The sequence below is a fragment of the Zosterops lateralis genome, assembly GCF_965231275.1.
Source record: "Zosterops lateralis genome assembly, chromosome: 28".
In the NCBI taxonomy this organism is placed as follows: Eukaryota; Metazoa; Chordata; class Aves; order Passeriformes; family Zosteropidae; genus Zosterops; species Zosterops lateralis.
Genome location: NC_139788.1, coordinates 3,383,114 through 3,395,757, shown reverse-complemented (window position 1 = coordinate 3,395,757; position 12,644 = coordinate 3,383,114). Strand labels below are relative to the sequence as shown.

Below are 12,644 nucleotides of genomic sequence, written 5' to 3'. Positions count from 1 at the left end.
ATGGTAGAAGGTGTGAGGAGTTTGGGCACTACAGCTTCTCCCAGCGTCCTGTGCCAGACAGGGCAGGGGCCTTGGGGCAGCAGCAGCTCACCCAGCCCCAGCCTCCTTCAGACACCCGGGAGGAGAGGGGAGAAGGGACAAACCCCACGGTCTCTGTGCCCTCCTCGCAGTCCCACAACAGGTCGCGCCCCCCTGACCCCACGAGTCACCCAACTTACCCATGGTCGGCTGGGCAGAAGCGAGAGCTGTGATAAGTCGGCTCTAAGCCTGGTACTTTGGAAAGCAAGAAATAGTTTTTTGTCGTCGGCAGCAGGAGGGGCACAAAAGGCTCTGCTGCCCTGTAAGATCACCCCCAGCCACCCCTCTCCCACCCAGCAGGACTCCCCCTCCCCTCACAAGAGACCCCTCAGTTCCAGTCCAGGCTCCTGCCCAGCCCAGGGCTCGGTGGCTGCTCTGCTGGTGCAGTGAGATGAGCAGCCCCCATTATTGTCCCCTCTCAGGGAAAGGTCCTGTCATCAAACACGCACCGTGGGACCGCGGCACTCCAGGCCACCAACGTCGGATCTTTCTACTGTGCTCTGGAGAGCCAAGGGCTGCCGCTAAAATCCAGCTGGGGTGTGTCCGGGAGATCAGTTGATTTTCGAAAAGTTCTAGAACTGATTTTTAGTTTCACTTTTCCTCTTGACGGTGTTGTCTCTACTAATAAATGACTGCTGTTTTCCTGTCCTTGAAGTTGAACTCTGTGGGTGTCCCCCAGGGAGCCCTTTCGCCCCGGACGGGAGCTGTGGGAGCTGATGGGGAAGGAGGGGCAGGGCCAGGGGCTCCTCAGGCCTGTGCCAGGGCTCCTGGGCCTTCATGGGGTTTTCCTGACCAGTGAAACCCCGCGGATCTGGTGAGGGCCCCAGGCAGTCTGAGAGCAGAGCTGCAGCCGCTCCACCTGCCTCCTGTCCACCGGGCAGCCCCAAAAACCAGTCAAAGTCCCAACTTGCACTGCCCTTTCTTCTGCCCCCCTTCACTCTCCAGGACCCCCAAACTCCACCTCCCCACATCTGTCCCTGTGCCAGAGCAGTGGTTGAAGGTTGGTGCAGCTGGGCCAGCACAGGGGGGCACCCACCTCCCACAGCCCCACGGCCCTGCCCACCTCCTTTGCCATGACAGCACCGGGAGCCCTGGCACAGGACCCACAGCTCCCTGCCAGGACCCCCGGGTGCCAAACACAGCCCCACATCACTGGCCCTGCACACACAGGCAACAGACTCACAGCTCAATCTCCCCCCCTGAGACCACAACAGACTCACAACTCAATCTCCCCCCCTGAGAACCCAACCACCTCTGTGAGCCACCACTGGAGCTGCCAGCACAGCCATGCTGTCCCCAGGATGTTCCTCCAGCTCCTCCCCAGGAGCTCCTGCATGGCTCATCCCCAGTGACCCCACCCTGAGGAGCCCAGACACGGCTCCCAGGACCCAAGACAAGTGCCCAGCCGTGCAGGAGCAGTGGGGCAGAGCATGTCTGGCAGCAGCAGCAGCCCTGTCCCAGCCCAGGTCAGTGTGAGTGGGTGTCCTGAGCCCGAGGCTGCACAGATGCACCCACTTCAGCCCTGGGGCTCTGCCGGCCCTGCAGTGCAGTGCCCTGCTGCCCTGAGGATTTGCTGTAGCACTGCCGGGGTGTCAGGGACTGCCAGGGCTCTCAGGGCTCAGGGGGAGGCAGCCCCTGGCTGTGCAGGGGGACAGGGAGCAAGGCTGCAAACGCTGCCTGCTGCAAGCCCTTGCTGGAGCACAGCACATGCCCCGGTGTGGGGCAGGTACCTGAGCCATGACACACACCAAGCATCACCACACACACCCACACCAGCAATGCACTTTTATTGAGCTTTCAAAGCATTGATGGCTCAAGGCAATCCAAATCTGTTAAAGGCACAACTGCAGGTCTTCAGTGCGGCAGTTGATAGACGCAAACCAGGAAGGAAGCAAATCTGTTTCTGTTCCGTGTAAGTAGTAATCAACAGGTCTTCTCAACATCAAAGCATTGGCTGCTGATTCCAGAGCCATCCTTCTTTTTTTCTTTTTTCTGCCCTATAAAGAGAGGAGTGTCATGTCCCAGAAGCATCGAGGCTGCCTGCTGATGGACAAGCACGAGGCAGGGACAGCCAGCGATGACTCTCCAGCAAGGGATTCCTCAGTCTGTGCCAGAGAGTTGGCCTGCAGTGAGCTCTGCTCCAGGAGCACACCCAGGCCCTTTCTGCCCTCCCTTTCTGCCTCTGGCCACCGCTGCCAGTGGACCAGTGGAGTTGTTGCCACAGACACCTGCCAGCACAGCCCCCGATGCCCTCAGCCCTGACCCCAGCAGGTCCTGGCTCTTCCCACCACATTGGGATTGATCCCTATCCCACAGTTTGGGCACAATCAGAGCAGTGAGGAGTTGAAGGGCTGCTTTGGCTTCAGAGTAAGCCCAGGGTACAGCCCCGTGTTCCCACCCAGCACAGCCCAGCTCCCTGCCCTGCCCACTCACCAATATGGAAATGTAAACCATTGGCATCCAGATTCAGTTCAATCGTCTGATCCTTTGCTGCTGCTGCAGGGAGGACAGAGCAGTGTTAGGGTGCTCTCTGTGACCCACATCTCCCCCTGCCCCTGACACCAGCACCAGCCTCCCCAAAAGCCCCCAGGGACCAGAGCAGGGAGGGAGGGCTGGGGGTGCAGGGATGGGGACACCCCATGGGCGGCAGGAGAGGAACAGTGTGCAGGGCTGCAGCAGCGGGGACAGGCAGAATTCCAGGCAGGGGCCAGGGCTGCCCCTTTCCTCTCAGCAACACAAGTGAACCCCAAACAGCGCTCAACCCGTGCCAAACTCTCACCTACAATTGCAGCTCCTATGGTGGCTCCCAGAAGGAATGCAATGACAACTGAAGGGAAGGCTAAGGAGGAAAATGACAGGAGGGCAGGAGTGTGGGCACTGAAGCTCCTCCCGGCTGGAGCCCAGTGCCCTGTGCCGGGCAGGGCAGGACCCTGTGGCAGCATCAGCTCTCCCAGCCCATCCCTCCTTCAGCCCTGCAGACACCGGGGAGGAGAGGGGAGAAGGGACAAACCCCACGGTCTCTGTGCCCCCCGCTACTCGCAGTCCCACTATGGGTCCCGCGACCCTGACCCACGAGCTCCCAACTTACCCATGGTCACCTGGGGAGGCAGCGAGAGCTGCGAGGAGTCGGCTCTAAGCCTGGTCCTTTGGGAAGCAAGAACACGATTTATATCTCGGGCAGCAAGAGGGGCCTGAGGGGCTCTGCTGCCCTGCACGATCGCCCCCAGCCACCCTCTCCCATCCAGCAGGACTCCCCGTCCCCTCAAAAGAGACTCCACTTTTTCCAGCCCAGGCTCCTGCCCAGCCCAGGGCTCGGTGGCAGCTCTGCTGGTTCAGTGAGGTGAGCAGCCCCCGTTATTGTCCCCTCTCAGAGAAAGGTGCTGTCCCCAAACACCCACCGTGGGACCGCAGCACCCAGGCCACCAACCTCTTGTGTGTCTGTTGTGCTCTGAGGGGCCAAGGGCTGCTGGCAAAGGTCTTGCCAGGAAGGAAAGGCGTGGCTTGGGTGGCTCAGATGATTTCCGAGAATTTCAAACCTCTCGCTCTGTTTCACTTTGTCCTTAACTCTTGACGTCCATGCCTCTGCTAAAGCAGGACTAGAGATCTCCAGTCCTCAGGGGTCGGAGACTGGGGCTGTCCCCCAGGGAGCCCTTTCGCCCCGGACGGGAGGTGTGGGAGCTGATGTGGAAGGAGGAGCAGGGCCGGGGCTCCTCAGGCCTGTGCCAGGGCTCCTGGGCCTTCACGGGGTTTTCTCAAACAGTGAAATCCCGTGGATCTGGTGAGGGCCCCGGGCAGTCTGAGAGCAGAGCTGCAGCCGCTCCACCTGCCTCCTGTCCCCCGGGCAGCCCCAAAACCCAGCCACAGCCCCACCCTGCACCGCCCTTTCTCCTGCTCCCTGCACCCACACAACACATTCCTCTGCCCCCCTTCACCCCCCAGGACCCCCAAACTCCACATCCCCACATCTGTCCCTGTGCCAGAGCAGTGGTTGAAGGTTGGTGCAGCTGGGCCAGCACAAGGGGGCACCCACCTCCCACAGCCCCACGGCCCTGCCCACCTCCTTTGCCGTGACAGCACCGGGAGCCCTGGCACAGGACCCACAGCTCCCTGCCAGGACCCCCGGGTGCCAAGCACAGCCCCACATCACTGGCCCTGCACACACAGGCAACAGACTCACAGCTCAATCTCCCCCCCTGAGACCCCAACCACCTCTGTGAGCCACCACTGTGTCTGCCAGCACAGCCATGCTGTCCCCAGGATGTTCCTCCAGCTCCTCCCCAGGAGCTCCTGCATGGCTCATCCCCAGTGACCCCACCCTGAGGAGCCCAGACACGGCTCCCAGGACCCAAGACAAGTGCCCAGCCCTGCAGGAGCAGTGGGGCAGAGCGTGTCTGGCAGCAGCAGCAGCCCTGTCCCAGCCCAGGTCAATGTGAGTGGGTGTCCTGAGCCCGAGGCTGCACAGATGCACCCACTTCAGCCCTGGGGCTCTGCCGGCCCTGCAGTGCAGTGCCCTGCTGCCCTGAGGATTTGCTGTAGCACTGCCGGGGTGTCCGGGACTGCCAGGGCTCTCAGGGCTCAGGGGGAGGCAGCCCCTGGCTGTGCAGGGGGACAGGGAGCAAGGCTGCAAACGCTGCCTGCTGCAAGCCCTTGCTGGAGCGCAGCAAATGCCCAGGTGTGGGGCAGGTACCTGAGCCATGACACACACCAAGCATCAAACACACCCCACACCAGCAATGCACTTTTATTAGGCTTTCAAAGCATTGATGGCTCAAGGCAATCCAAGTCTGCTAAAGGGGAAGCTTGGGGTCAGCGGGGGCTTCCCATTTCCAGCAGTGGGAAGACACAAGTCAGGCTGCTTGGAAGGAAGAAAATGTGCTTCTGATCACTGGTAGTGGTAGTCAGGAGTTCTTCTCTGGACAGCACGGCTTTGGCTTTGGCTGCTGCTTGAAGGTTGGTCTGTTTCTTTTTCCCCTATAAAGACAGGAGTGTCATGTCCCAGAAGCATCGAGGCTGCCTGCTGATGGACAAGCACGAGGCAGGGCCAGCCAGCAATGTCTCTCCAGCAAGGGTCTCCTCAGTCTGTGCCAGAGAGTTGGCCTGCAGTGAGCTCTGCTCCAGGAGCACATCCAACCCCTTTCTTCTCTCCCTTTCTGCCTCTGGCCACTGCTGCCACTGGACCAGTGGAGTTGTTGCCACAGAACAGACACCTGCCTGCACAGCCCCTGATGCCCTCAGCCCTGACCCCGACCCCGACCCCAGCAGGTCCTGGCTCTTCCCACCACATTGGGATTGATCCCTATTCCACAGTCTGGGCACACTCAGAGCAGTGAGGAGTTGAAGGGCTGCTTTGGCTGCAGAGTAAGCCCAGGGTACAGCCCCGTGTTCCCATCCAGCACAGCCCAGCTCCCTGCCCTCCCCACTCACCAATACTTAAATACCCACCTTGAGCATTCTGGGTGCGACGCACTATTTCTGCAGGGAGGACAGAGCAGTGTTAGGGTGCTCTCTGTGACCCACACCTCCCCCTGCCCCTAACACCAGAAACGGCCTCCCCCCAAAAGCCCCCAGGGACCAGAGCAGGGAGGGAGGGCTGGGGCTGCAGGGACGGGGACACCCCATGGGCGGCAGGAGAGGAACAGTGTGCAGGGCTGCAGCAGCGGGGACAGGCAGAATTCCAGGCAGGGGCCAGTGCTGCCCCTTCCCTCTCAGCAGCACCACAAATGAACCCAAACACTGCTCATCCCGTGCCAAACTCTTACCGACGGCAGCTCCTACAGCGATTCCCAAAAGGATTATGACCGGAACTGTATATAAGGATGAGGAGGAAAATGACAGAGGGACAGGAGTGAGGCACTAAAGCTCCTCCCAGCTCGAACCCAGCACCCTGTGCCGGGCAGAGCAGGGGCCCGGTGGCAGCAGCAGCTCCCCCAGGTCCACCCTCCTTCAGCCCTGCAGACACCCGGGAGGAAAGGGGAGAAGGGACAAACCCCAGGTTCTCCGTGCATTGTCCACACAGTCCCACTGTGGGTCCTGTGCCCCTGGCCCCATAAGCCCCCCAACTTACACATTGTCGGCTGGGGAGATGGGACAGTGACAGCTGCGATGAGTCTGTTCTAAGCCTGGTCCTTTGGGAAGCAAGAACAAGATTTTTATCCGAGGCACTGGGTGGGATAAGCGGGGCTTTGCCACCTTGCATGGTCACACCGAGCCACCCCTCTCCCACCCAGGAGACTCCAGCCACCCCAGAAAGAAGAGACCTCTCAGCCCCACCCCAGGCTCCTGCTCTGCCCAGGGCTACCTGGCTGCTCCGTCGGTGTGTAACTAAAGGAGGTGCAGACTCAGACCCACACGGAAATTGCAACATGTATCAAGAGGAAGGAGCTGGTTTTTAAATCATTCTTCTGACCCAGTATGGTTTCCTTATATGGTTATTTTCATTACATGACCTATCAGACATTGCCACATCAGTGACACACTTTCTTGATCTTCTAAAGGGTGATCATGTGTTGGGGTGTGTGGAAGCTTCCAGCAGTTTACTCTTCCTAAGGCATCTGCCATGTGGCTTTTCTTCCCAGGGTCAGGGGAGATAAGCTTCTCTGGACTACCATGGCATCCCACAGCCTGCAATTCAATTTTATCTTACCTCCCTCTCTAAACCAGTGCACCAAGGTGAGCAGTCCCCCGTTATTGTCCCCCCTCAGAGAAAGGTTGCTGTCCCCAAACACCCTCACAGAACCGCAGCGCCCCACACCACCAACCTTTTGTGTGTCTGTTGTTCTCTGATGTCAATGGCTGCCGGAAAGATCGAGATAGGGTGAGGCATTGAAGACTGTAGTCAAAATAGATAGTGCTGAGATAATGTAGCTAGGACTTCCCTTTTGCTAACAGAAGCCAGACTGAAGGAACTGATAAGGATTTAGCTGTCACGAACCCTAAAGGTTAAAAAGTCAGAGCTGAGGAAGACAATCTTACGTCATCATTTTGGGACCCCACCCCATTAAAAAGACCACCGACCCATTTCAAAGAACAAACTACGCATGCTTGGTGGCTTTTTGGGCTAATTACCATACGAAGCGGGGAATGGGAGGTATCAGAGCTATGAATATGCATTTGTAGTTTGTGTATTCAATACTCCTGTAGATAAAAGGCCCTGTGATGATCTGTAAATTGCGCGTGTGTTTCTGGGAGCTATCCCGCACGCTGCCCGGCGTCGTAATAAACATACAGGCAGGTACCTGAGCCATGACACACACCAAGCATCAAACACACACACCCACACCAGCAATGCACTTTTATTAGGCTTTCAAAGCATTGATGGCTCAAGGCAATCCAAGTCTGCTAAAGGGGCAACTGGGGGTCAGCAGGGGCTTCCCATTTCCAGCAGTGGGAAGACACAAGTCAGGCTGCTTGGAAGGAAGCAAATCTGCTTCTGATCACGGGCGGTGGTAATGAAGAGTTCTCTGGACAGCACGGCTTTGGCTTTGGCTGCTGATTGAAGGTTGGTCTGTTTCTTTTTCTTCTATAAAGAGAGGAGTGTCATGTCCCAGAAGCATCGAGGCTGCCTGCTGATGGACAAGCACGAGGCAGGGACAGCCAGCAATGTCTCTCCAGCAAGGGTCTCCTCAGTCTGTGCCAGAGAGTTGGCCTGCAGTGAGCTCTGCTCCCTGAGCACATCCAACCCCTTTCTGCTCTCCCTTTCTGCCTCTGGCCACTGCTGCCACTGGACCAGTGGAGTTGTTGCCACAGAGCAGACACCTGCCTGCACAGCCCCTGATGCCCTCAGCCCTGACCCCGACGCCAGCAGGTCCTGGATCTTCCCTCCACATTGGGATTGATCCCTATTCCACAGTCTGGGCACATTCAGACCAGTGAGGAGTTGAAGGGCTGCTTTGGGTTCAGAGTAAGTCCGGGGTACAGCCCCATGTTCCCACCCATCAGAGTCCAGCTCCCTGCCCTGCCCACTCACCAATACAGAAATACCCACCTTTGCCATTCCTGATCCAAAACATTGCTGCTGCTGCAGGGAGGACAGAGCAGTGTTAGGGTGCTCTCTGTGACCCACATCTCCCCCGCCACCAGCACCAGAAACAGCCTCCCCAAAAGCCCCCAGGGAGCAGAGCAGGGAGGGAGGGCTGGGAGTGCAGGGACGGGGACACCCCATGGGCGGCAGGAGAGGAACAGTGTGCAGGGCTGCAGCAGTGGGGGCAGGCAGAATTCAGACAGGCACCAGGGCTGCCCCTTCCCTCTCAGCAGCTTCCCGGGTCAGGCCGAACACTGCTCATCCCGTGCCAAACTCTCACCTACAATTGCAGCTCCTACGGCGGCTACAGCTCCTGCAGTTTTTACAGCGGTGACGATTGCAGCTGCAGTGATTACAGCTGCACCGAAGAAGGAAAATGGTAGAAGGTGTGAGGAGTTTGGGCACTACAGCTTCTCCCAGCGTCCTGTGCCAGACAGGGCAGGGGCCTTGGGGCAGCAGCAGCTCACCCAGCCCCAGCCTCCTTCAGACAGCCGGGAGGAGAGGGGAGAAGGGACAAACCCCACGGTCTCTGTGCCCTCCTCGCAGTCCCACAACAGGTCGCGCCCCCCTGACCCCACGAGTCACCCAACTTACCCATGGTCGGCTGGGCAGAAGCGAGAGCTGTGATAAGTCGGCTCTAAGCCTGGTACTTTGGAAAGCAAGAAATAGTTTTTTGTCGTCGGCAGCAGGAGGGGCACAAAAGGCTCTGCTGCCCTGTAAGATCACCCCCAGCCACCCCTCTCCCACCCAGCAGGACTCCCCCTCCCCTCACAAGAGACCCCTCAGTTCCAGTCCAGGCTCCTGCCCAGCCCAGGGCTCGGTGGCTGCTCTGCTGGTGCAGTGAGATGAGCAGCCCCCATTATTGTCCCCTCTCAGGGAAAGGTCCTGTCATCAAACACGCACCGTGGGACCGCGGCACTCCAGGCCACCAACGTCGGATCTTTCTACTGTGCTCTGGAGAGCCAAGGGCTGCCGCTAAAATCCAGCTGGGGTGTGTCCGGGAGATCAGTTGATTTTCGAAAAGTTCTAGAACTGATTTTTAGTTTCACTTTTCCTCTTGACGGTGTTGTCTCTACTAATAAATGACTGCTGTTTTCCTGTCCTTGAAGTTGAACTCTGTGGGTGTCCCCCAGGGAGCCCTTTCGCCCCGGACGGGAGCTGTGGGAGCTGATGGGGAAGGAGGGGCAGGGCCAGGGGCTCCTCAGGCCTGTGCCAGGGCTCCTGGGCCTTCATGGGGTTTTCCTGACCAGTGAAACCCCGCGGATCTGGTGAGGGCCCCAGGCAGTCTGAGAGCAGAGCTGCAGCCGCTCCACCTGCCTCCTGTCCACCGGGCAGCCCCAAAAACCAGTCAAAGTCCCAACTTGCACCGCCCTTTCTTCTGCCCCCCTTCACTCTCCAGGACCCCCAAACTCCACCTCCCCACATCTGTCCCTGTGCCAGAGCAGTGGTTGAAGGTTGGTGCAGCTGGGCCAGCACAGGGGGGCACCCACCTCCCACAGCCCCACGGCCCTGCCCACCTCCTTTGCCATGACAGCACCGGGAGCCCTGGCACAGGACCCACAGCTCCCTGCCAGGACCCCCGGGTGCCAAACACAGCCCCACATCACTGGCCCTGCACACACAGGCAACAGACTCACAGCTCAATCTCCCCCCCTGAGACCACAACAGACTCACAACTCAATCTCCCCCCCTGAGAACCCAACCACCTCTGTGAGCCACCACTGGAGCTGCCAGCACAGCCATGCTGTCCCCAGGATGTTCCTCCAGCTCCTCCCCAGGAGCTCCTGCATGGCTCATCCCCAGTGACCCCACCCTGAGGAGCCCAGACACGGCTCCCAGGACCCAAGACAAGTGCCCAGCCGTGCAGGAGCAGTGGGGCAGAGCATGTCTGGCAGCAGCAGCAGCCCTGTCCCAGCCCAGGTCAGTGTGAGTGGGTGTCCTGAGCCCGAGGCTGCACAGATGCACCCACTTCAGCCCTGGGGCTCTGCCGGCCCTGCAGTGCAGTGCCCTGCTGCCCTGAGGATTTGCTGTAGCACTGCCGGGGTGTCAGGGACTGCCAGGGCTCTCAGGGCTCAGGGGGAGGCAGCCCCTGGCTGTGCAGGGGGACAGGGAGCAAGGCTGCAAACGCTGCCTGCTGCAAGCCCTTGCTGGAGCACAGCACATGCCCCGGTGTGGGGCAGGTACCTGAGCCATGACACACACCAAGCATCACCACACACACCCACACCAGCAATGCACTTTTATTGAGCTTTCAAAGCATTGATGGCTCAAGGCAATCCAAATCTGTTAAAGGCACAACTGCAGGTCTTCAGTGCGGCAGTTGATAGACGCAAACCAGGAAGGAAGCAAATCTGTTTCTGTTCCGTGTAAGTAGTAATCAACAGGTCTTCTCAACATCAAAGCATTGGCTGCTGATTCCAGAGCCATCCTTCTTTTTTTCTTTTTTCTGCCCTATAAAGAGAGGAGTGTCATGTCCCAGAAGCATCGAGGCTGCCTGCTGATGGACAAGCACGAGGCAGGGACAGCCAGCGATGACTCTCCAGCAAGGGATTCCTCAGTCTGTGCCAGAGAGTTGGCCTGCAGTGAGCTCTGCTCCAGGAGCACACCCAGGCCCTTTCTGCCCTCCCTTTCTGCCTCTGGCCACCGCTGCCAGTGGACCAGTGGAGTTGTTGCCACAGACACCTGCCAGCACAGCCCCCGATGCCCTCAGCCCTGACCCCAGCAGGTCCTGGCTCTTCCCACCACATTGGGATTGATCCCTATCCCACAGTTTGGGCACAATCAGAGCAGTGAGGAGTTGAAGGGCTGCTTTGGCTTCAGAGTAAGCCCAGGGTACAGCCCCGTGTTCCCACCCAGCACAGCCCAGCTCCCTGCCCTGCCCACTCACCAATATGGAAATGTAAACCATTGGCATCCAGATTCAGTTCAATCGTCTGATCCTTTGCTGCTGCTGCAGGGAGGACAGAGCAGTGTTAGGGTGCTCTCTGTGACCCACATCTCCCCCTGCCCCTGACACCAGCACCAGCCTCCCCAAAAGCCCCCAGGGACCAGAGCAGGGAGGGAGGGCTGGGGGTGCAGGGACGGGGACACCCCATGGGCGGCAGGAGAGGAACAGTGTGCAGGGCTGCAGCAGCGGGGACAGGCAGAATTCCAGGCAGGGGCCAGGGCTGCCCCTTTCCTCTCAGCAACACAAGTGAACCCCAAACAGCACTCAACCCGTGCCAAACTCTCACCTACAATTGCAGCTCCTATGGTGGCTCCCAGAAGGAATGCAATGACAACTGGAGGGAAGGCTAAGGAGGAAAATGACAGGAGGGCAGGAGTGTGGGCACTGAAGCTCCTCCCGGCTGGAGCCCAGTGCCCTGTGCCGGGCAGGGCAGGACCCTGTGGCAGCATCAGCTCTCCCAGCCCATCCCTCCTTCAGCCCTGCAGACACCGGGGAGGAGAGGGGAGAAGGGACAAACCCCACGGTCTCTGTGCCCCCCGCTACTCGCAGTCCCACTATGGGTCCCGCGACCCTGACCCACGAGCTCCCAACTTACCCATGGTCACCTGGGGAGGCAGTGAGAGCTGCGAGGAGTCGGCTCTAAGCCTGGTCCTTTGGGAAGCAAGAACACGATTTATATCTCGGGCAGCAAGAGGGGCCTGAGGGGCTCTGCTGCCCTGCACGATCGCCCCCAGCCACCCTCTCCCATCCAGCAGGACTCCCCGTCCCCTCAAAAGAGACTCCACTTTTTCCAGCCCAGGCTCCTGCCCAGCCCAGGGCTCGGTGGCAGCTCTGCTGGTTCAGTGAGGTGATCAGCCCCCGTTATTGTCCCTCTCAGAGAAAGGTGCTGTCCCCAAACACCCACCGTGGGACCGCAGCACCCAGGCCACCAACCTCTTGTGTGTCTGTTGTGCTCTGAGGGGCCAAGGGCTGCTGGCAAAGGTCTTGCCAGGAAGGAAAGGCGTGGCTTGGGTGGCTCAGATGATTTCCGAGAATTTCAAACCTCTCGCTCTGTTTCACTTTGTCCTTAACTCTTGACGTCCATGCCTCTGCTAAAGCAGGACTAGAGATCTCCAGTCCTCAGGGGTCGGAGACTGGGGCTGTCCCCCAGGGAGCCCTTTCGCCCCGGACGGGAGCTGTGGGAGCTGATGGGGAAGGAGGGGCAGGGCCAGGGGCTCCTCAGGCCTGTGCCAGGGCTCCTGGGCCTTCACGGGGTTTTCTCAAACAGTGAAATCCCGTGGATCTGGTGAGGGCCCCGGGCAGTCTGAGAGCAGAGCTGCAGCCGCTCCACCTGCCTCCTGTCCCCCGGGCAGCCCCAAAACCCAGCCACAGCCCCACCCTGCACCGCCCTTTCTCCTGCTCCCTGCACCCACACAACGCATTCCTCTGCCCCCCTTCACCCCCCAGGACCCCCAAACTCCACATCCCCACATCTGTCCCTGTGCCAGAGCAGTGGTTGAAGGTTGGTGCAGCTGGGCCAGCACAGGGGGGCACCCACCTCCCACAGCCCCACGGCCCTGCCCACCTCCTTTGCCGTGACAGCACCGGGAGCCCTGGCAC

General features: G+C 59.5%; 3 long non-coding RNA genes across 5 annotated transcripts; all 3 read right to left on the bottom strand.

Annotated features, from left to right (window-relative positions):
* Positions 1 to 1,849: 1,849 nt before the first annotated feature.
* Positions 1,850 to 3,559, bottom strand: LOC310920017. 2 transcript variants are annotated; one of them, XR_014591892.1, is made up of 5 exons: positions 3,477 to 3,559; positions 3,167 to 3,222; positions 2,858 to 2,917; positions 2,512 to 2,574; positions 1,850 to 2,075 (listed from the first exon to the last, which is right to left on the bottom strand). It is a non-coding gene; the product is annotated as an uncharacterized lncRNA (long non-coding RNA). The 2 variants fall into 2 exon arrangements; XR_014591893.1 differs by having other exon boundaries at positions 3,506 to 3,544.
* A 1,244-nt stretch (positions 3,560 to 4,803) lies between these two features.
* LOC310920020 lies at positions 4,804 to 6,459 on the bottom strand. The gene is made up of 5 exons (XR_014591897.1): positions 6,377 to 6,459; positions 6,143 to 6,203; positions 5,838 to 5,882; positions 5,521 to 5,550; positions 4,804 to 5,049 (listed from the first exon to the last, which is right to left on the bottom strand). It is a non-coding gene; the product is annotated as an uncharacterized lncRNA (long non-coding RNA).
* Positions 6,460 to 10,330: 3,871 nt separating this feature from the next.
* LOC310920019 lies at positions 10,331 to 12,029 on the bottom strand. Of its 2 annotated transcripts, none has more exons than XR_014591895.1 (5): positions 11,950 to 12,029; positions 11,641 to 11,696; positions 11,332 to 11,391; positions 10,986 to 11,048; positions 10,331 to 10,549 (listed from the first exon to the last, which is right to left on the bottom strand). It is a non-coding gene; the product is annotated as an uncharacterized lncRNA (long non-coding RNA). The 2 variants fall into 2 exon arrangements; XR_014591896.1 differs by having other exon boundaries at positions 11,979 to 12,005.
* Positions 12,030 to 12,644: the final 615 nt, after the last annotated feature.